Source organism: Sinocyclocheilus grahami, unplaced genomic scaffold (genome assembly GCF_001515645.1).
Source record: "Sinocyclocheilus grahami isolate Dianchi unplaced genomic scaffold, SAMN03320097.WGS_v1.1 scaffold28.1, whole genome shotgun sequence".
Lineage (NCBI taxonomy): Eukaryota > Metazoa > Chordata > Actinopteri > Cypriniformes > Cyprinidae > Sinocyclocheilus > Sinocyclocheilus grahami.
The window spans coordinates 1,175,691-1,196,674 of NW_015505207.1; the positions used below are offsets into that span (position 1 = coordinate 1,175,691).

A 20,984-nucleotide genomic window follows, 5' to 3' on the forward strand; every position below is an offset into this window, starting at 1 on the left:
TCTGAACCATTTGCTTAATAGCTCAGAGGTTGCTCTATCAGGGCTCAGTTATGTTTATTTTAATTATTATATATTATGTTTCTCTCAAAATTCCTTTTTTTAGGAGCTAAAATGGACAAATGTTAACATGCATAATAAGTCTAGAGCTATACAATTGATGTGAATATCATAGCTCAGGTAATTTGAACTTTGAAAAGATGTCAAGAGTTAATTATGAAATCTTAGACTTTTGATTGTAGACTTATTTTTATGAATTTGCTCTCTATTAATCCTCATTGCTGAATTTGAGAAATAATTTAGACATTAAAGACACCCCATTTGTCATTTTCCTTTCCTGTGCTTTTGTAGTACTGTACCTCTGAAAAGAAGTATAATGACATTAGAGAAGGACGCTGCGATGGCTTCTTTAACAGTATCTTTACTATGAATCACTTTATGAAACAGTAAAGCATGCATAATTATTTCCCCTTATACAGGTGCATCTCAATAAATTAGAATGTTGTGGAAAAGTTCATTTATTTCAGTAATTCAACTCACAGGCGCGGGTGTTTTATATGAATGTATCTCTGAAGGGAATTGACTGTCTTCAGAAAAGTTTCGATGGCATTTTCATTTGATCTGATAAAGAAGCGTTCATGAGCGGAGCTGCTTTGATTACAGCCATTACTGGAGAAACCGCTAGTTTTATCACTCTAAAAGCGCCTCCTGCTGGCAGAGAATGAGTTTGCATTTTAAATAAGCCCGTCTCCAGCAACATTTCCAGTTTTTGTTGTTGTTCAATTTTTTTGTTTTCTGCAGCGACTCGGAGCACTTTTCATACCCTTTTTTTCTGGCTGAAGCACATTTGTTTCAATCTATAAGAATAATCAGCCTACACTACCAGTCAAAAGTTTTTGAACAGTAAGACTTTTAATGTGGTTTTATTTTTTAAATTTTTTTTTAAGAATTCTCTTCTGCTCACCAAGACTGCATTTATTTGATCCAAAGTACAGCAAAGCCAGTAAAATGTTGAAATATTTTTACTATTTAAAATTGCTTTCTATTTGAATAGATTTTAAAATGTAATTTATTCCTGTGATCATACATAGCTAAATTTTCAGCATCATTACTCCAGTCTTCAGTGTCACATGATCCTTCAGAAATCATTCTAATATGCTGATTTGCTGATTATCGATATTTAAAACAGTTGAGTAAATTTTTCAGGATTCTTTGATGAATAGAAAGATCCAAAGATCAGCATTTATCTGAAATAAAAAGCTTTTGTAACATTATACACTATTCCATTCAGTATAATTTTTGTACTTTTTTTGGGGAAAGAAATTATAGAAATTAATACTTTTATTTAGCAAGGATGCTTAAAATTGATCAAAAGTGATGATAAAGGCATTTATAATGTTACAAAAGATTTCTATTTCAGATAAATAGTGTTCATATCGATATCAAAATTTTGATCTTATCGACCGAAATTAAGAAATATATCGTGATATCAGTTTTGGCCATATCGTCCAGCCCTACCTGAACCCCATAGAGAATCACAAGAGACCAAAAAATGCAGATGAGCTGAAGGCCACTGTCAAAGAAACCTGGGCTTCCATACCACCTCAGCAGTGCCACAAACTGATCACCTCCATGCCACGCCGAATTGAGGCAGTAATTAAAGCAAAAGGAGCCCCTACCAAGTATTGAGTACATGTACAGTAAATGAACATACTTTCCAGAAGGCCTACAATTCACTAAAAATGTTTTTTTTTATTGGTCTTATGAAGTATTCTAATTAGTTGAGATAGTGAATTGGAGGGTTTTTGTTAAATGTGAGCCAAAATCATCACAATTAAAAGAACCAAAGACTTAAACTACTTCAGTCTGTGTACATTGAATTTATTTAATACACGAGTTTCACAATTTGAGTTGAATTACTGAAATAAATGAACTTTTCCACGACATTCTAATTTATTGAGATGCACCTGTATACCAACAACTGGTTAATCACATGAGCAACCCTTTCAATCACAGTAGACAATGAACAAGTGCAATCAACAGGTTATTCAACTAACACTCCAGTCTCAAAAAAACACATATTTACATCTGGTACAATGACACTCAAAATTTGTACTCTTTGTAAAGAGAGAAAGATTTTGCAGTGTTAGAAAAATAAGTAATAATGGCAAGTTGGAAACTCATAATAACATCAAAAGGACATAGTTCAACTTATTACAAAACATCATACTTTGGTAGAGTCAAGTTTGAAGTTAAGTGTCACATTTGTGTTATTAATGGTTTAGTAGAACATCAGAGCCAATCAGAGCACTGACCACTGGTCCTTTCTGTTCAGGATACACTCAGACCTCCACATGCCCAGGTGAGAGTGAGGACATGAGGCTGGACACTCTCTCTCCCTCTGTGCATATAAGCGTGTCAAGAAGCTTCAGAGGGTTACGGCAAGCTCCTGCCAGGAAAGGCTGGCTCTGGTTCCCACAGCCAGTCCCCAGATGCCCAGAGCGAAGAGGGCAGGGTGCCTCATCTGCTGTGCAGAGAATACAAATAGGTCAGTCAGTGTTGTAGAGGAGGGGCGGCCCTGGTCAGGAAGCCCTGCCAGATGAATTCCTCCATCAGACTCGATGGTGAGGGCCATCTGCTGCAAATGTGGGGGAAGTCAAGCATGAGTTTGGGCGATGTCTCCTGTTAGTCTACCACACAGGAAAGGGAGGAGGCTGGGTGGGTGGTAGTGAGAAAGACGAGTAAAGGAGTTTGTGAGCAAGGTGCACATGTGTCAATTAAATAGTTAGTGCGCTGTGATGTTCGAAAGATTCGCCATCGTTCTGAGATCTCACAGAAATGCGAGCTAAATAATAGGCAGTTTAGAGCAAATGTTCATGGGTTTTTCAGAATAGTGTGAATAATTGAAGTATACACACGCACAACCATGCTGAAAGATAATTAAACTTAGAGGTGGGCGAAACGGGTAGAATGATGTCATGGCTTGCAAGTGATCCAGTGTTTTTAGGCTTGTGAAGCTAAGTCATATGTAACTTGATGAAACACGTTGCTTGTGCTTTCTCTGCTATTGTCTTAATATGATTTGTTTTGCATTTTTTTGCATTATGAGCCATGAATTACCAATTTTGAAGGAAATGTAATTGCGCATAGTCTAAAATGAGGTCTGATGCTAAATGATTCTGGCTTAAGATCAGTGAACAATGCAAAAATGTGTTTTTTCTTTGAGATGTCATACTTAATGTAGCAGCATCATGATTTGTTATTGTGTGTTATTGTATAATTTCATATTAAAGCACAAAAGAAACTACGAGCATGCCTTTTCATAGTTATATTAAGTCATGTTAAGTCATGAAGTTACCAAAAAAGGCAATTAAAGCTTATGTACGTATTTGTTATATATAAGACACCTTTAAGAACATGTCTCTGAAATGCAGTGGTTTTCAGAACTGTTCTGAAGCACCCCAACACTGTCTTGTCTCCCTCATCTTACTCTAATGTTTGTGTGTGTGTGTGTGTGTGTGTGTGTGTGTGTGCAAAAAATTGAGCGTCACATCATTGACCCAAAATGACCTTGTATGAGATCTTAACTAAATGCTTTTGCCAACAATGTCCTCATAAACTCACTGTTCTTGCATGAGTTGAAGCCTTACATTCAGTTTTGGACCTCTCTTGTGGAAATTCCTGATATGACAAATTGTGTTTAATCAGAATGCATCACAACCAAACCATTTCTATTTTTACAATCTAATTGTAATATTCTTTACAGCAATTCACCCCAGGCTTGGCCGCATGCACCTCTTCAAGTGTTTGATTTACACTGGCAATAAATCAAATCCCACTCCTGATTAAGTTCAGTAAAATCCAACTAAAAATAAGCAGCTTTGAGTGACTTGCCCGGGTCAGTATCATAAAGTCAAAACAGCCTTCACCAATATGAGACATTCCAGCGTTTTACAGTGATATCAGTTTTCCTGTTTTACACCCGTGCCGAGTTAAAGACACAAAAAGCTGATGAAAATACAGGAAATAGACCCAGTCAGAGTCAAGGGTTTTGTGGCTTGTGGAATTCTAACCCTTGCCAAAATGTAAATATACATGATCTGGATTATAAGGTTTGGCTCATACACTATGCAAGAAATTTGGTAAAAATCAGAATGTGTACAGAATGCTGCAAGCATGCATGTCGAGCAGTCAGTCCCTCCTGATTGTAAATACGTAGTGTTCGACTAAACAGCACTCACTCACGCCTATTGATTTGAGGGGTTTGCTGAAAGATAAAGCTTGTCTGCACTTCTCGTTAAAGTTAGATGCTTGCATACCCAACTCTGGTCTGAAAAGAATGCTGTTCCCTTATATTAACGCAGAATGCTTGTGCTCGTAATTACCCCGAACTCTTCTTACAAATGCATTTCTTGTAATTTCTCTTCCAATTTCCCACTAAATTAATCATATTACAACTGAACGAGCTGACTGTTTAATATGCTCATTTTCCCCCTCCATTTCACCGTTGCTTTGCAACACATCCGTCTCTATGATTATTTCAACTGGTGCCAGCAAATGACTGTGACCTCTTTAATTTGGCCTGTGATGAGGGCCCCTCCAATTCTCCACAGTCCCCTTTTAAAGCACAAAAAAGTAGAGAGTGAAAGCAGTGTTGTTGCCATGGCTACCTGCTGGCAGCCTCCACCGTGTACCGAAAGCCCCCACAATGAACAGCACTGGCTGTTCCCAACCCTGAGCCTGGGTGGGAGGGGTGGAGCTGCTTGGAAACAAGGGGAGGCCTCTCTTCAACTAAACCAAGGCTGCTGGCTGGGGAAAGAACAACAAAAGGTTCAACACAAACCCAATGCTCTTCTTGTGTCCATGTGGCTCGGTGATGGGTGCGCTCTGTGTACAGTATTTAGCCCTTCAGATGTGGCCAGGGGCTGTTAACGTTCCTTATGACAGATTGATTAGCATTGCATTTGCTTTCAACTCTGCTGAAACTAAACAAATCCTTATTAAAATTGCCCATATAGCAACTATAGTTAAACTGTGGTATTTGTGTTAAAACCATAACAGCAGGTAAAACCATGGATGGGTACTAAATGTAATGCTTAGATTAAAATTAACTATGTTTCTGCATTTAGTGTTACTATAGAGCTACTATAGTAAAATTGTGGTAATGTGATATAAGGGAAGAGTATGGTTTATATGACGATATTCGACAATGTCTTTTCTAAAACCTACATACCTGCGTACATAGGCATCTGACTTCTGAGGCAGCATCCTAATGTCATGTGACTAGTTTGAAATACTGTACATAGGCAGCAAATCTGCATGATATACAAATAGCTGTCTCCACAGGAGAAACGCCTCACAATTGATTTCGGTGGAGTTTTATGTCAGCACTTTGCTAAGCTAATAGTGTGATACTCTAAAAATGAGAAAACCGAGAAAAAGAGCTGTGACGTTCTGTTTTGCCTTCATTACCCATAATGCACTTTTGATTTTGATACTGCCCTTTTGTTGATCCAACTGTCTATGTGCGCGGAATGCAAAAATGAGAAAGTTCGATCTATAGTTTTAACAAAGATCTGGAGCTGTCAAATCATATTAACACAGAGAGAAAAAAGTACACATTGTTTATTTACATACACTACTGACATTGTAACAATGCAAAGCTAAATTGGCACTTATTTTGGCACGTAAAACTTATTTTTTAGTCACATTTATTGTTTTGAGAAATTTACGGGCAAAATCCAACAGGAATCCACATGATGTGGAATTTCACGTGAGGGCAAAAGATTTCGCAATGGGTTCTAGTTGGTCACATGGGCTCTCTGCGTTGTCCAACAGAAAGCTACTTGGTATGAAAGTTACTTCTGTGGGAACTTTGTTTCATGCATCATTACATTATTGACACAAGATTTTCTTTTGCCTGTGAAAATTTCACCATCACCATACCTTTGGTTTTGATTGAAATATCACTATAGGCCTATATACAGTATGTGTCTCTCACTTCGGTTGTCATCTTGGATTTTTAAGTCCGTCGCAGTACATTCTGGAAATGCCTTCTCTGTGGAGAACATAAGTGATCCTGTCTTAGAATATGACTAAAACAAGGTATCTTGGGAGACATAATTGCGCTGTTTACCTTTTAGGACAATAAAAGGTAGTGAGCATTACTGTGATGCCTTAAAATACTGCCTCATGGACAGTCCAATAGGTTTTGGAACAAAGCATTTACCTCAACTCTTTCTAGCTAAATTAATTTGCCTGTGAAATTCCAAAAAGTAGAGGAAAATGTGTGAATGACTGTATAATTATTTATTAACGAAGTTGGGTAGTCGTATCTACGCCCATCGCTCATTCTCAGGTGACTTTTGGTAGCAGTTTGCTGGGGGTTAAATGTCAGCCCCGCCTTTGCTAAGTCAGACCCAGTGAGGGAAAATGATCCAGGTAATGGATCTGAGTGGAGATCACATAATACTCAGCCTGGCTGTCTGAGAACACATCGCTTGATACTTTCACAGCTGTCCTTTACAAAGCTCCATTTCTCCAGTAGTTTTGTGTGTTTGTGCATGTCCACAAACATCAGCAGTGATCTATCTGTTTTAGTGTGTGTGTTTGTGTGTGCCGGTGTTGGCAGTTGCCCACAGAGTGCACACTTCTTCCTTCTGCAGATGCAGTTGCTATTGGACACCGAAGAGGTAGTGGTGGTGTTTAGGCAGCCGCCCCCGCTCCTGCCCCTGCCTCTGCTTCTGCCCTGCGGTGATGTGCTGACCTTGGCCACTGCACATAGATGCAGACCCGATTCAGACCCTGCAGCCACACCAGCCAGAGCCCCGTCTTTACAGCCAGGGTCTGTGCAGGTGGACACACACACACACACACACACACACGCACGCACACACACACACACACACACACACACACACACACTGCCTCCTGAAGAGCCCTGGCCCCCGAGCATGCACATGTCATGTGCTTCTGAACTCCACACTGAAGAACGTTTACTGGAATAATACACTTGTTAGCCAGAAAAAGACTGGTTCAGCACAGACTTCACGCAAATGTTTATTTAATGGCATCTTTATACTAGTTAAAGAAATACAACCATTGACCCCAAGTCCCTGATCTCGTTTTTACAGTCCTTCTGTGCTCTGTGGTCCTTTTTTGGCTTTTGAAAACGGGTGGAAATTTCACAGTAAACCTTCCATAACATTTGAAAGAACTGAATGTCTGGATTTTCTGAAAAAAAAAAAATGTGCTAGGGTGTTGTGAGTGGTTGCCAGGCCATTGCTATACGGTTGCTAAGGTGTCATGAGTGGTTGCTAGGCTGTTCTGGGAGGTTGCTAACTGGACCAAGTCAAAAAAAGGCACAAGTCTCTATGATTTTCTGGTCCCTAGATATGGCTCAGCTCCCCCCTTCAGTGTAAGCATGCATGATTTTTCGCTTGGATTATCCTCTGACAGGCTAAAATCATCAGTCCGATCACTTTGAAAAGAAGCTGCACACCTCTCCTTTAAACACTACTTCATTTGAAGCATCATTTACATTTGCATTATTCACTTTATTTTAAAACAGATCCATTACCCAAACAGTGAGCAATAATAATAATCATGCTGGCCTCATCTATTTCAAAATCATTTCAAATGTATGTATATGTATTTCTGTTATAGAGCCTAAAAAGAGGAATGTTCAAACATTTGAGACTAAACTTGATTTGAACTGGCATGCCATTGAGAAAACACAAGGTTTCTCCCAGAATTGTAGCAAACTGTTTATCACACTTAAGAGATCAGAGCCTATACAAATGAAATGACCAGACAACATTGAGGAACACCCTGCCACAACAGACTTGTCTTTCTCAGATCTTCTGGATGATTTGAGCTGTGGACCTCTGAGCATGACCTCACCCACAAAATGCACATATTGTTTTAATAACTGAAGCAAACCAGATTCTTTCATTTGTATTCAACTAGAAACTGCTTATTCTCAATTAACTTCCTCTTATGTTTAACATGGAACAGATGATGAATCTTACATTAAAATATAATTTTGCCAATTTTCTCATGATTCATTTAGGAATATCTTCTTATATGAATTAAAATAATTTGTTGATAATATGGTATGATGGTACTGTACAATTAGCAATTTTTTTATTTGTTTGATAATATCATGCTACTTGTTTGTAAGTGGATTCAGAGTCTAAAACTGGGAAAGAGCCATGTCCATGCATCATTGCAGTTTGATCGTATTAAAATTCAAAGAATATAATAACCTTTCAGGAATATAATTTTCAATTAGCTTCTAAATTTACTGTTCATGCGTTCGTTACGTCTCGTCTAGATTACTACAATTCTTTATATTGCGGTATATCTAAATCTCAAATTGCGTGTCTTCAGCTTGTCCAAAATGCTGCTGCCAGACTTCTTTTAAAGTGTCGTAAACATGAACACATCACTCCAATTCTTAGATCTCTACACTGGTTGCCGGTTTGTCAGAGAATAGACTTTAAAATTCTCCTCTTTGTATATAAATCACTACATAACCAAGCTCCTGTCTATCTATCTGACCTTCTTTACTTCTATACTCCGTCTAGAAGCCTACGATCCTGTGACCAGGCCTTGTTGGTGGTCCCTCACGTTAGGCTTAAGCGTAGAGGGGAGCGTGCATTTGCAGTGGCAGGGCCACGACTCTGGAATACCCTACCTTTAGAGATTAGAATGGCCCCTTCTTTGTCTGTTTTTAAGTCCTTGCTAAAAACTTATTTGTTTTCCTTAGTGTATTGACTACTGTGATATGGTCATTTTTAAACGTGCGGTTTTACATTTTCATCTGGTTTGTTCTCTGTGTATGTGGTAAAATTGTTGCTCTTCTGGAAAGCACTTTGGTCAGCCTGGTGGCTGTTGTATATGTGCTCTACAAATAAAATGAACTTGAACTTGAACTACTGCAGGGGCTGAACCTACCTTTGATTTCTAATCCAGACATATAATTTAATTTCACTTTGAATCTCTTTGTGATTGATTTAATTTGAAATTGAACAATAAATAGACTCTTAGTCAGAACACAAATCTATTATCGTAGTGACAGTTCTCAATTACAGCTGTAAAGGACGTGCTCAATGTCGTGATATTTATATTCCAGTCAAATTTGACAGTGAAATGCTGTGAAGTGATCCCTTTTCTTGTTCTGTGCAGAACGTGCAGGGCAGGCTCACAGACAGCGGTGAGTTACCCAGCGGGAGACGCATTTGTGGTGCAGTGACCGGGTCTCTTATGCAGCCGGGAAAGCTGTATGGCTAATGCGCCATCAACACATTTCCCAGTTTCCATGCTCTGCCGTAGATCGCTAAGTACTTTGTTTGTTGATGGCCCACCATTGCCCTCATCAAACGCTAGTTCTTCACACTAGGACATTGGAGTTATTGTTTTGATCAGTTTGTAAGTTTTTCTTATCAAACTGTCACAGTCAAAGCTGTCTAAATGTTAAAAGGTTTACCAAAATACAAAACAAAATCTCTCATGTCATTTTAATCATATTATTTAATGTGTAAAACTGAATTTTTAAGCCATGTGGACCAGGGGCAGTCATGGTTACCATTCACGTCCATTGGATAGAAAAGAGCAGCTTGGATAGTCTGCTAAACATCTCCTTTTGTGTTTCACACAAGAGAGAAAGTCGATCAGGTTTGAGCATCATAAGAATTAATATATTGACAAACTATCCTTTTAAAATGGACCCCGTAGACATGTCCTTTCTAATGCTGAAATAAATTAGGATTGCTGGAGGGATGACAGTCACGTCTATACTTTGGACCAGGCAGATGGAACCGGATTCTTTGTTAGCATGTAATTTATGGTTGAAGTGTAAATGTGTATATACTGGCCTACATGGGTTTGGTTAATCTTATCACCTTACACCAACTGTTTGCCTGCTGTGTAGTTAACCATGGTAAACACGGACATTGGAGCCCACCTAATCACCTTGGGTCCTTTCCGTGCCACAGCTGTAATCAAGGGTGTTCACTCTTTTTCTGTCTTCCTTTCTCTCTCTCCTCTTTGCAGGGGAGCTAAGATGGGGCCATGTTCCCTGGCAGAGTTCCATACACGGCTCACCCTCCCACTGGAACGCCTGATTCCAGTTCAGCCCTTTACAAGACATGCCAGGACCCTTTGTGTGCCAGGCTGGGCTGGGTGTGCGGGCAGAGCGGGACTGCTTCCTCGATGTCATTATTGCTGGGGAAATTGCCACTCTTGTCAGAGGCTGCAGCTGGGTGGTATAGCATTTCATAAAGAAGCATCAGGGCTAATCAGCATTAAAAGCATCAGCAGAGCGGTATTTCAATGGCCATTTTGTCAGACACAAGAATACAAGTCTTTGTTTTCTCCCGTGTAATTCACAATGATGATCTTGTATTGATATGTCGTATAATTATCACACAGTTACAGCGGACATGGGTTCTCCTTTGCAGGAATCAATATTACATTACTTTTTAGATCTGAGAAATTTCATCTGCATGTCTCAAGTGCCAAAATATTTGATGTTACACCTCAGTATTTAAAATCACTATCTATAGGAAATGGACTGTTAAGGATGCCTCTGCACAGCCTTTAATTGTCTTATTAAAGGCTGCGAGGGTTCCAAATTTAAGTCTCCATTGCATACAGTTAATTTGAAATACTTGATTTTCTTGCAACATTAAATAAATCTGTCCAGCTGTATTGCAACATAAATAAGGCGGGATTGGGTTAAGTAAGTCTAAGATGGCCAGTATTCTTTAAATCACTATCCACCCCATCAATATGCGTGTGTGCAGAACACAAAGTCTATCAGAGATGCAAATTAGCTACGTTTCCTATACATTAATTAGGATTCCCAGAAGAGCGAATATGCATCTTGAAAACCGTAGCTGCCTCTTCAACAAACCATGGTTGAGCTTTCACAACATTCCCTTATGCATGCTTGCATGAACAGCAATAAATGGCTTCTGTTGAATTTCAGTAGAGAGGCATTCGTAATCTGAAGGAGAGCAGTGTGTGATGACTAACAGAAATTGAGCCAATTAAGAGCTGCGTGTGGCTGGGATTTATATTTTTATATTTACTTTCTCAGCAGATGGTTTCTTACTGAAACCGCTTAATACAGACACAAAATATTTCACGGTATTTCTTTGTATGTTAAATGTCTACAGATAATTACTGTAGGATAATAAACTCAAATTTTGATGTTTTCAATTTGGGATGAATATTACAGTACATCAAAATCAAATTTTTGCTCTTAATCGCCAAAAAGAAAACTGCAAGTGAGGTTTTAAATGTAAGACTGTAATACAGCGTGACAGTTTTGATAATAATAATGTGAGGAAATATACCTACTTTCTCTCCCTCCATCTCCCCATCTCTCTCTCTTTTTCTCTCTTCCCCTTTAAACGGGGAGGTACTCTAGCGTTTCTCCGCTGCCTGGGCTCAGAGACATGTCGGAAACCTCCCACGAGGGGCCCCGTGTAATTCGATGCATGCTGTTAAAGCTTAGCGTATATTGTCTTCTCTTGCTTATGAAGCCTCCACCCACCGGCCCACCCTACATTTAGCGGATCATGTGACCGTGGTAAGTCATTTGCAAGTACAACAGTTCTCTGTGAGCTCCCATTCATTTCCTGAGAACTGCCCTGAGCAGCTGAGAGGAGCTGAGAGGGGAGGGAGTCACACACACACACACACACACACACACACACAGAGAGAGAGAGAGAGAGACTGAGAGGACTGTATAAGGAAGACAGTTTCTGTCGCTCTGCAGCTCCTGGTCAGGTCTGTGTATATTTTCTTCTCCTTTGCTTTTTCTCTCTGTTCTTTTTCCTTTTCTTCTTTGAATGCCTCTGTCTTGCTTGTTTGTCTCTGCTCTGTGCATCTTGTTCAGCTGTCACTGTAGTCTTACGCCAAACGACAAGTCTGATGCTGTCCAGCCTTCTTTAACAATTGCACAATGCAGGTGGCTAAAGATGTGACATATAAGCGTGATGTCATTGTTTTTTTTTCAGTTTTCAATCTATAATAAGTGCTATATACAATAAAATGTTCCATAAAGTGGTTTGAAGTGTCTCAACAGAGTTCACAAAGTATGTGTAGGATTTTATATAGGTCGTTTAGTAAGATTTAGTTTTTTAAACGGGAAAAGTGTTTTTTCTGGGTTGACACGCTCTGAGAAAAGTGTGTGCCAGGGAAGGGAGGCAGAGGTCTCTAAGTGGCCACTGTTCCACTCTCAAAAAAGTTTGATCCCCCTCGTTTGGCATGCATGCATGAGCGTAAGTGAGTACGAGCGTGTATGCATGCATTTGCCGATGGCACGTGCATCTCCGAAGAGATGACAGGCTTCCCGGTGAGTGGAGTTAGTGTGGTGACAAACTGGGGTAGGAATCAGAGACGCGAGTAGCGGAGGAAGGACAGTGAGGGGGCGGGAGGCAAGCGTTTGTATGTGTGCGCCGGGGTGTTGCATGGGTGGTGTCGTGGATGTCATCTGCTCCTCAAGGAACAGTCATTGGTATTGATGGCTGGCTGTCAGTGACAGGCTCCTGGCTTGGTGCGCCGTGTCTGTGGGCTGACCCGTGGCTGTTCTTTTCAATTACGGCAGACCTGGCCGCAATTGACAGCGAAGACATTTGTTCGCGGAGAGAGTGTGGTGTGGAGGTCGATGTGCATTTGTGTGTGTGTGTGTAATTGTGGGTGGAGGTAGGATCCCCTATGTGTGTGTGTACTTTGATACGGTAAATGTCCTGACTCTACACAGTGCAAATGTTGGTCACTCAGCCTTAAACTGTGAGGCAGCCACTGCTGCTCAAGGCTATTCTGCCAGAGATGAGGTTATTTAATGCTCTTACTGCGGTTAAGACCCTTGCTAAAGTGAGTGTATGTGTTGTCCAAAACACTAGTAAATTATACTATTGCTGCTGATACTGTAGTTCATGGTGACCACAATTGGCATTTAGTGGTGCTCGGTAAGCAACAGTTCCTGTTATATTATTCCTCATTTTTATGGTTAGGCATTTGAGTGATGCCTCAAATAGTGTGGCTTGTTCAGCAGAGTTGGACTAAGTGATCAGATTTACGATTTTCACCTGGCGGACTATAAAACGGGTGGAAAAAAAGCCCTTAGATTCACACTGAATAAAGGATCTTTGAAGGAGTGTCTTTGAGGTGGTCTCTCATGTGTTGGGTCAGTAAGTAACCACCTAGCAACCACTTGGAACACCTTAGCAACTGCAAAGCAACATGCTACAAGCCAGTCAGAACATCCTTAGCAACCACGACTAAAGCCCTGGCAACCACCCAGAAGACCCTAGCGTTGTGGCGGAGAGTTTTGCACAGATGGGCAGAACCTACATTGTCGTAAGACAATTAGTTGGATCAGTTTTAGCATGTTCAAATCTAATTGATTTTAATTGTATATTTAGATAGACATCTCTTTTGAATGCATTTAATTAGATTTTTTTAGAATCAAATCCATGTTGTTGTTGTTTTAAAGAAATGAATACTTTTCTTAACCAAGGATGCATTGAATTGATCAAAAGGCAGAAAGGCATTTATAATATCACAAAAGATTTATTAATGTTCTTTTAAACTTTGTGCCCTAGTGAAAAATTAATATACTATAATGTATTTGAAATGCATTTATTTCATGCTAAATATACTACAAATTAATTTACATATTTCTGTATGTAGTTAATAAAAATACCCTGCAATTGTACTTTTGGCATAATAAACTGGTATAGCCTACTTATTTTGTGCTTAATGCACTTTTATTGTGTTGAATTAGTGCTGAAGTCCAACTGAAGATGTACTGAAGTTTACTTGATTGTGCTAAAGTGGAACTATTGCAAGTATATTTTAAATATTGTGCATTTAAAGACCGATATTATTCAAAGATCATACAATATTCATCAATAGTGACATTAAAACACATTTTATGCTTAAAGCTGCAGTCCGTAACTTTTTTTGGTTAAAAATGATCCAAAATCAATATTTGAGCAAGTACATAACCAGCTAGTGTTCAAAACTATTGCCTTACTTTAGCCTGATTCACAATTGTTAGCTTATAATAATGTTTTCTAATTTGAATGATATGGGTAAGTTTTCATGGGAAATTCGAGCATGCCGCTGTGTCATTACATCACGTCTGTAAACATAAAGAAGTTGTCCCGGCTACTAAGCTATCACATGTGAGGATCCTGCAGGTGGCGGATCGTTTATAGCTTTTTCTCATAGCAGCTGGAATAATTAAATGTATCATTTTTATGGCGGATTATAATACAGAAAGGATTATGTGTTTATGAAACACAAGTGAGTGAAATTAAATTATATTCCAGTTTTAAATGTGTTTCTGATTACAGATAGCCTGGGATTTCACAGGATTTGTATTTTAAAGACAACCAGTTCGAAGGGAGCATAATTTTCTTTTTGGGTTAAAATAATTTCTTAATATGAAATTCGAATGGTATGACAATGACTGTACAGCAATTTAAATCTACACGCTAATACACACTATACTCATAGTCACGCAATGCTGATGTTGTCAACATTATTAATTTGAGAATAAAGTATAACAATAATAATAATAATAGCTGAGCCCACCCAAATTACTGTCTTGCCCACCCAATCAGAATTAGAATTTATTAAAACTAATCTGAAGCGGACTATATTTTGAGAAGTTTAAGCTATAGCTTGAGACTGCCCAAACAATCATAAAACAACTCCAGAAAATTGCAGCATTTTTCTTTTATTAGCTGAATGCAAGGCGCTGAATTCACACGGAGGCTTCAGTCTGTTGCAGAAAAGCAGAGGCTGACAACGAGCGAAAACAGGCAGAAATATTTGTGAGTTTGTGAGTTATGAGGAGTTTAATACACGAACATGTATCATAGCCTACCACTGAAATTACCTGAGCAGTTTTAATGTTCTAAAAGAAAAAAAAAACATAATTCAATAACGTGCGTTCATTGCATGGACTGGGCACGAGCATAGCCTATAAGCGTCTAAAATTTTTACTGAATTTTTGATTATAGAAATGCAGACTTGGTCAGCATAAGAAACTAAATTAAAAAACATTGACATTTTACCAACCCCAAACTTTTGAATGTTGCATACTGATATATTTAAAAGCATGTTAGATACACACTAATAAAAATCCAACATTTGATTTGATTCATTGACTTTGTGAAGTATATTTGTTTGACTCTATGGCCTCTATCAGAAGAGTATTGGAGGATTTTATCCGTGGCTCCCAGATAGCAATCAGCTAGATAGAGGGCTCAATAATGGGACCCAATAATCACAGGACAGCGTATCTGCTTATCACCTCTGCTTTACGTCATGCTGGAGGATTCCATTAAAGCGGTCTCTCTAGCCACACAAGTGGGCCCTGCTGGCCATGTGGATGGGGAATTAAAGGTTAGCGCCCTTCTGCTCAGAGGAGCTTCACACAGGTAGGCTGGGGATTGTGAATTATTGATGGGACTCGCCTGAGACTGGACACCTTGCCGAAGGGATTATCTGGGAAATCCTCGAAAGATACCCCCAGAGCTTCAGCCCAGGAAGTGGGCTGGATTCAGTCCCAAACCGGCCCCATCTGTCCCAGGCTCAACCCAGGGGACTCAGGAATGCCCCTGTGGTCTACATAGCTGTCGGCCCCAGCTGATCAAATGCTCAGCTTTGCCCTCAATCCTACTTTAGTGACAAACAGCTAAAGAGCACAGCACATTCGTAGTGTGGACTTGTTGAGGTAATGTTGGGTCTGTCACCGGTCTTGTCTGGAGGCACAGAGGGCATGTCGTTTTAATGATACCCTTCACTGCACTGACGGATCCAGGTGTGTGTTCTGCATAACCTGAATGATTTCTGTGGTGCATAGTATGAAAAATAATTTGTCATTCCTTATTGTATCATGACATACAGTATGTATTTGCACTGAGGCTGGCTTCATGCATGTCAGTGAGTAAACTGAAGCATGTGACAGAGACAGTGTCCTTCAATTGAATAATGACTCCCAAATGTCTGCCAACTCAGAAAGGAATGTTTTTATTGTTTGGTAATACAGGAGGGATATGGATGCCACTACTTAGTATGTTCACCTACTTTCCATCTTATGTATGCTGTATAAAAGGGATCATCTGAGATTATCATGAGTATTTTTATTTAATTTAATTTTATATATTTTTTACACCATAACAAAACGTACTGTCTGAGATAGTCATGAATATTTATACATTTAGTTTATTTATGTCCAGATAGTTTTCCTGTTTATTTATTTATTTATTTCACAGATTCGATTCATTTTTCATTTGATATATGTTATTTAAAAATTGGGACAATTTGTGATTATTACGATCATGCATTTTTTTAAATTTCTTTTTGTCATTAATCATTTTAGGTCATGTTCCATTTGATGTTCACTCTAAAAAGGTACAATCTGAGATTATCATTAGTATTTATTTATTTATTGAACAATTTCAGACCATTTCCATTTGATGTTTCTAAGAAAATAAATACATATTTTTTTTCTGAGAAACAACAAATGGAAAATGGTCTGAAATTGTTTCATAAATAAATAAATAATTGACAATAAATAAATAAATACAAATTATGTAAATAAATGAAATGTATATTTATTTATTTACATAATTTAATTTATATAAATTGGAGTGATTAAACAATTTCAGGCCATTTTCTTTTTGATATATGTTTCAAAGAAAAAAGACGATTTGAGATTGTGATCATGAATTTATTAATTCATTTATTTATTTAACAATTTCCATTTGCTGTATGTTTCTAAGAAAAGGGACAATCTGAGATTATCACGATCATTCTTCAACAATGTCTGTGATTAGCGCCCATACAAAAACTACCCAACAGAAGAGTAGGGGAAAGAAGGAATTGTGGGTAACTACAGTACGTGGGTCTGATAATCTCGCTCTTCCTCCTCATTTCAACATTTTGCTAAGCTGACAAAATATTCTAGTGCATGTCCTCTGGTGTGTTCAACCCTTGACCCTCGTGTCCAGCCCTGGTTTGTTTACTGAAGCTGTGTGTGGTGAGGGGTGAGGGGTGAGGGGTGAGGAGGGGAGGGATGATTGTTGAACACTCTGACACAGAAAGCAAGATGTGGAATTCTGCATCTACTTCACGTGCACAAATGATTCACGACAACCGTCACTAATCAGTGTCAGTAACTCTGGATCACACTTTTTATTTCTGTCATGTACAGTATTCAGAACAGTCTTTATATGAATATCTGTAGTGATGTATTTACATATGTTTTTCTTTAGTAATTAGACTTGGTATGGCTCTGCCTGACAATAAGAGAAATCAAAGACGACCAGACCTGCGCCGTACACTATCTATGTGCTGTTCTCTGCCTGTCGTCATGACAACACCGTTAGCGCACCTAGCTGCCGTCCCTTAACCTGAGATGACTTTTGGGAACTTAATGGAAAAAATAGATTCAGTATAATCCCTCAAAGCATAACAATACATTAAGGATTTGCTCTGACTTATTTTTTTAAAAATTGGTCAGTCAGGGGACTCGGAAACCATCGGTAGGATGTTCTGAGATATGCATGAACTTTGTTAGCAGTTGTAGGTCCGGCGATCGGGGGGTTGAGAAATTATGCAAACAACATATGGAGTCAATTACTATCCAAAGGCAAAGCACAGCATGCATGGCTCAGCTTTGAGAGACTCAAACGTAAGTCCATGTCGTATAGTATAACCTCCCTCTGGCGACTTGCTCAAACACGTACCTGGCGCCTAATGCTGGATATTAGCAGAAAACTTGTAAAAGTAAACTGAAAAACAGATGCTGCATGTGAAGCATGAATATAAACCCAGCTGCTTATTCTATTAGGTGAGGCTATGGGTGCCAGAATGGGATTTAATTTAATTTTATTTTATTTTATTCAGTTTTTTATTTCTTATTTATACATGTAAGAAAATGTAGACTGAGATTACCATGAGTATTTCTATCTTTATTTAAATAACTATTTTTGGCCATTTTTCTTTGATATACACTCAAAGAAATGTACAATCTGAGACTATTGCGATCATAAATTTGTTAATTATTTATGTCATGAACAATTTTTGGCCATTTTCCATTTGATATGTTTCTGTGGAAGGTGACACCTCTATCTATCCATCTATCACAAGCAATTTTAGACCATTTTACACTTGATATTTTTCTAAAAAAGGGGACTTTCTGTTATGTTATGTTATGTTTATGCTCCGATACCTGGCACCTAAATCCGGATATTAGCAAAAAAACGTGGAAAAGCAAACTGAAAAGCAGACGCTGCATATGAAGCTTGAACATAAACCCAGCTGCTAATTCTATTAAGTGAGGCTATGGGTGCCGGAATGGGTCAAATTTCAGGTTAAAAATACCCTCACAAGGACTTCCTGTATTACTTAATGCTCAAGTGAGTTGAACTCTGAATTTTTGCTCTGAAGTTGTTGTTTTACTCAATGTGGCAAGAGCGCCAGTTATAGATTTGCAGAGAAAAACAGAACGTGCGATATGAGTGTGTGCCTCACGTCGTGTGTGTGTTGTGATAGTGTGTGTTCTTGTTTGGCATAAATGCCATTGCTCAATCAGAGAGTGTGTGTAGGAGGCTCTACAAGAGGATGTGAACTGTGTAAATATGCACGTTCTGAAATTGTGAATCTGGGTTTACGCAAGGGAGATTTCTGTGTAGCTCCATCCTGTTCACATCGAACTTACTCAAATTCTGTAGGTGTTTAGTTGCAAAGTAGAAAATAAGTTTGTGTTTGTGCGTTCATACCTGGTTTGGTGATCTGAATGTGTGTGTTTATGTGTGTAGGGGGAGGGGGCCGTAGCACAAGGCATTGAAAGGCTGCAGAGAGGCGTCTTAAATAACCTCTTCACCATTAAGGCTGGAGGATGCAGCCAGCCCCCTGAGACATGAAGAGTGGGTTATTGTACTGATCATAATACGCTCCACCACCTCCACCCACAGACCTCCAGCCCTCCTCCCATCCACCTCCGCAAACACACTTAACAGACCCACTACATTGTATAACCCACGCTGCTATACATAGTACGACTGCTCTTATTTCCATGTGATGTTCAGCGACCAGTAGAATAACTATGAATGAAAGGCCCATAGCCGATCCCCTTATGGCGATGATGGCAGTTGTGTAACGGCAAGTGACATTTAAGAGAAAATCACTAGTCCCGATATGACAGCAGGTGGTATAATAAGACTTAATCTTCTGAAGAGAATGTTAGTGCTGCTAAGCTAACGACTGTGATGCTAAAGTGTTGCTATGCAGTTTGCAAAGGCTATTCGCTTCTTAAGATGTTTTGGGTGGTTGCTTACTGGGTTCAGCACAAGCTTAGAAACAAACATAATAGCAGTGTTTTAGCACATACAACTAATTGTCAAATTTAGTTGCATAAGTGATATTGGCTGGTCAAACACACCACTCAACTAAACTCAAATGGTTAATTTTTATTATTATAATTAAAAATACATTGCCAGTTAAAAGCTTGGGGTCAGTAAGATTTTTAATGAATTAAATTAATGCACTCTTAAAAATAAAGGTTCTTAAAAGGTTCTTCACAGCGATACCGTAGAAGAACCATTTTTGGTTCCACAAAAGGTTCTTTAAAGAACCATCTCTTTCTTACCTTTTTATAATCTGAAGAAGCTTCTTTTGCCACAAAGAACCTTTTGTGAAACAGAAAGGTTCTTCAGATGTTAAAGGTTCTTTATGGAACCATTTAGACAAAAAAGGTTCTTCTATGGCATCGTGAAGCACCTTTATTTTTAAGAGTGTACTTTTGTTTAGAAAGAATACATTCAGTTGGTCAAAATTGACAGTGAAGACATTTATAATGTTAAAAAAGATTTGTATTTCAAATAAACGCTTGTTTTGAACTTTGTATTCTTCAAAGAATCCTGAAAAATATATAACATTTTCCACAAAATACTGAGCAGCACAAATGTTTTCAACATTCATGTTAAGAAATCATTTTTGAGGACCATGTGACATAAAGGCTGGAGTAATGGCTGCTGAAACTTCAGCTTTGCCATCCCATGAGTAAATTACATTTGACATATTACATTTTAAAATCTATTAAAATAAAAAAAGTAGTTTATTTAGTTTAAAATAGTCATTTTAAACTGTAATAATATTTCACAGTATTACTTTTTTGACTGTGTGTTTGGTCACATAAATGCAGTTTCTTGACTTCTTTCAGAAACATTAAAAAAATCTTACCAACCTCAAACAACAGTAGTGTATATAATATGTATGTGCTTTTTATAAGTGTTTACTTGAGTGAGTCACACTTCACTGTTGTAAGCATAAAGGTGAATATTTGCCCTAAGAATCTGACAGTGCACAGCTCGAGTGTGAAACAGTATTGTTGTTTGCGCATCTGTGTCTGATGTTTTCTTTGGATGGAACTTCTACCTTTCCAGCAAACAGAGATACCCTGCGGTCCACAGCTGGGGCCTCATTTATAAAATGTGCGTACGCACAGATTTGATCTTAGAGTGTGCGTATGCTAAAATCCACGGCAACGTTCATATTTATAAAAACGGTCTTTGACGTGGAAAAGTACTTACCGCCACGTCAGGCTCTGAGCAGGCGTATGAACTTTTCCTTGAGGCGGAGTAGTGCAACTATTTGAACATCTAAGCTGCAATAATAATAAGAGCGGTGTACGTGCAAGCACCGAATTCATCATAAACAACGAAGATGCAGTGTGAGAGATTAATTGTGCAGTGTAGTCAGATTTTTTATTAACGGGAGGTTTTGCGAGATTAAACTGACCTTTTTAGTAGCCTAATGTTGAGAGGTCTTTACTCGCTTTCTGTAGTTTATTCCAAGTTGTTTTTTTTTTTTGTTTTTTTTACTAGAGAACTTGCGAAGTCTTGATATACTACTAATGCGTAAAATAGAAAAAAAATGCATAAACGCATCTC

At 38.6% G+C, this 20,984-nt stretch overlaps 1 protein-coding gene across 4 annotated transcripts in view; it reads left to right on the plus strand.

Annotated features, from left to right (window-relative positions):
- The first annotated feature begins 11,474 nt into the window (after nt 1-11,474).
- LOC107569427 (Krueppel-like factor 12) overlaps nt 11,475-20,984 on the plus strand; it is a 42,577-nt gene continuing 33,067 nt past the window's right edge. For 2 of the 4 annotated variants that reach the window (XM_016255542.1, XM_016255550.1), the window contains exon 1: nt 11,626-11,796. The gene's annotated coding sequence lies outside the window, so the exon portion shown is untranslated. Of the gene's footprint in view, nt 11,597-11,624; nt 11,797-20,984 lie in introns of those variants that run through there. The other 2 variants (XM_016255535.1, XM_016255531.1) reach the window with 2 other exon arrangements.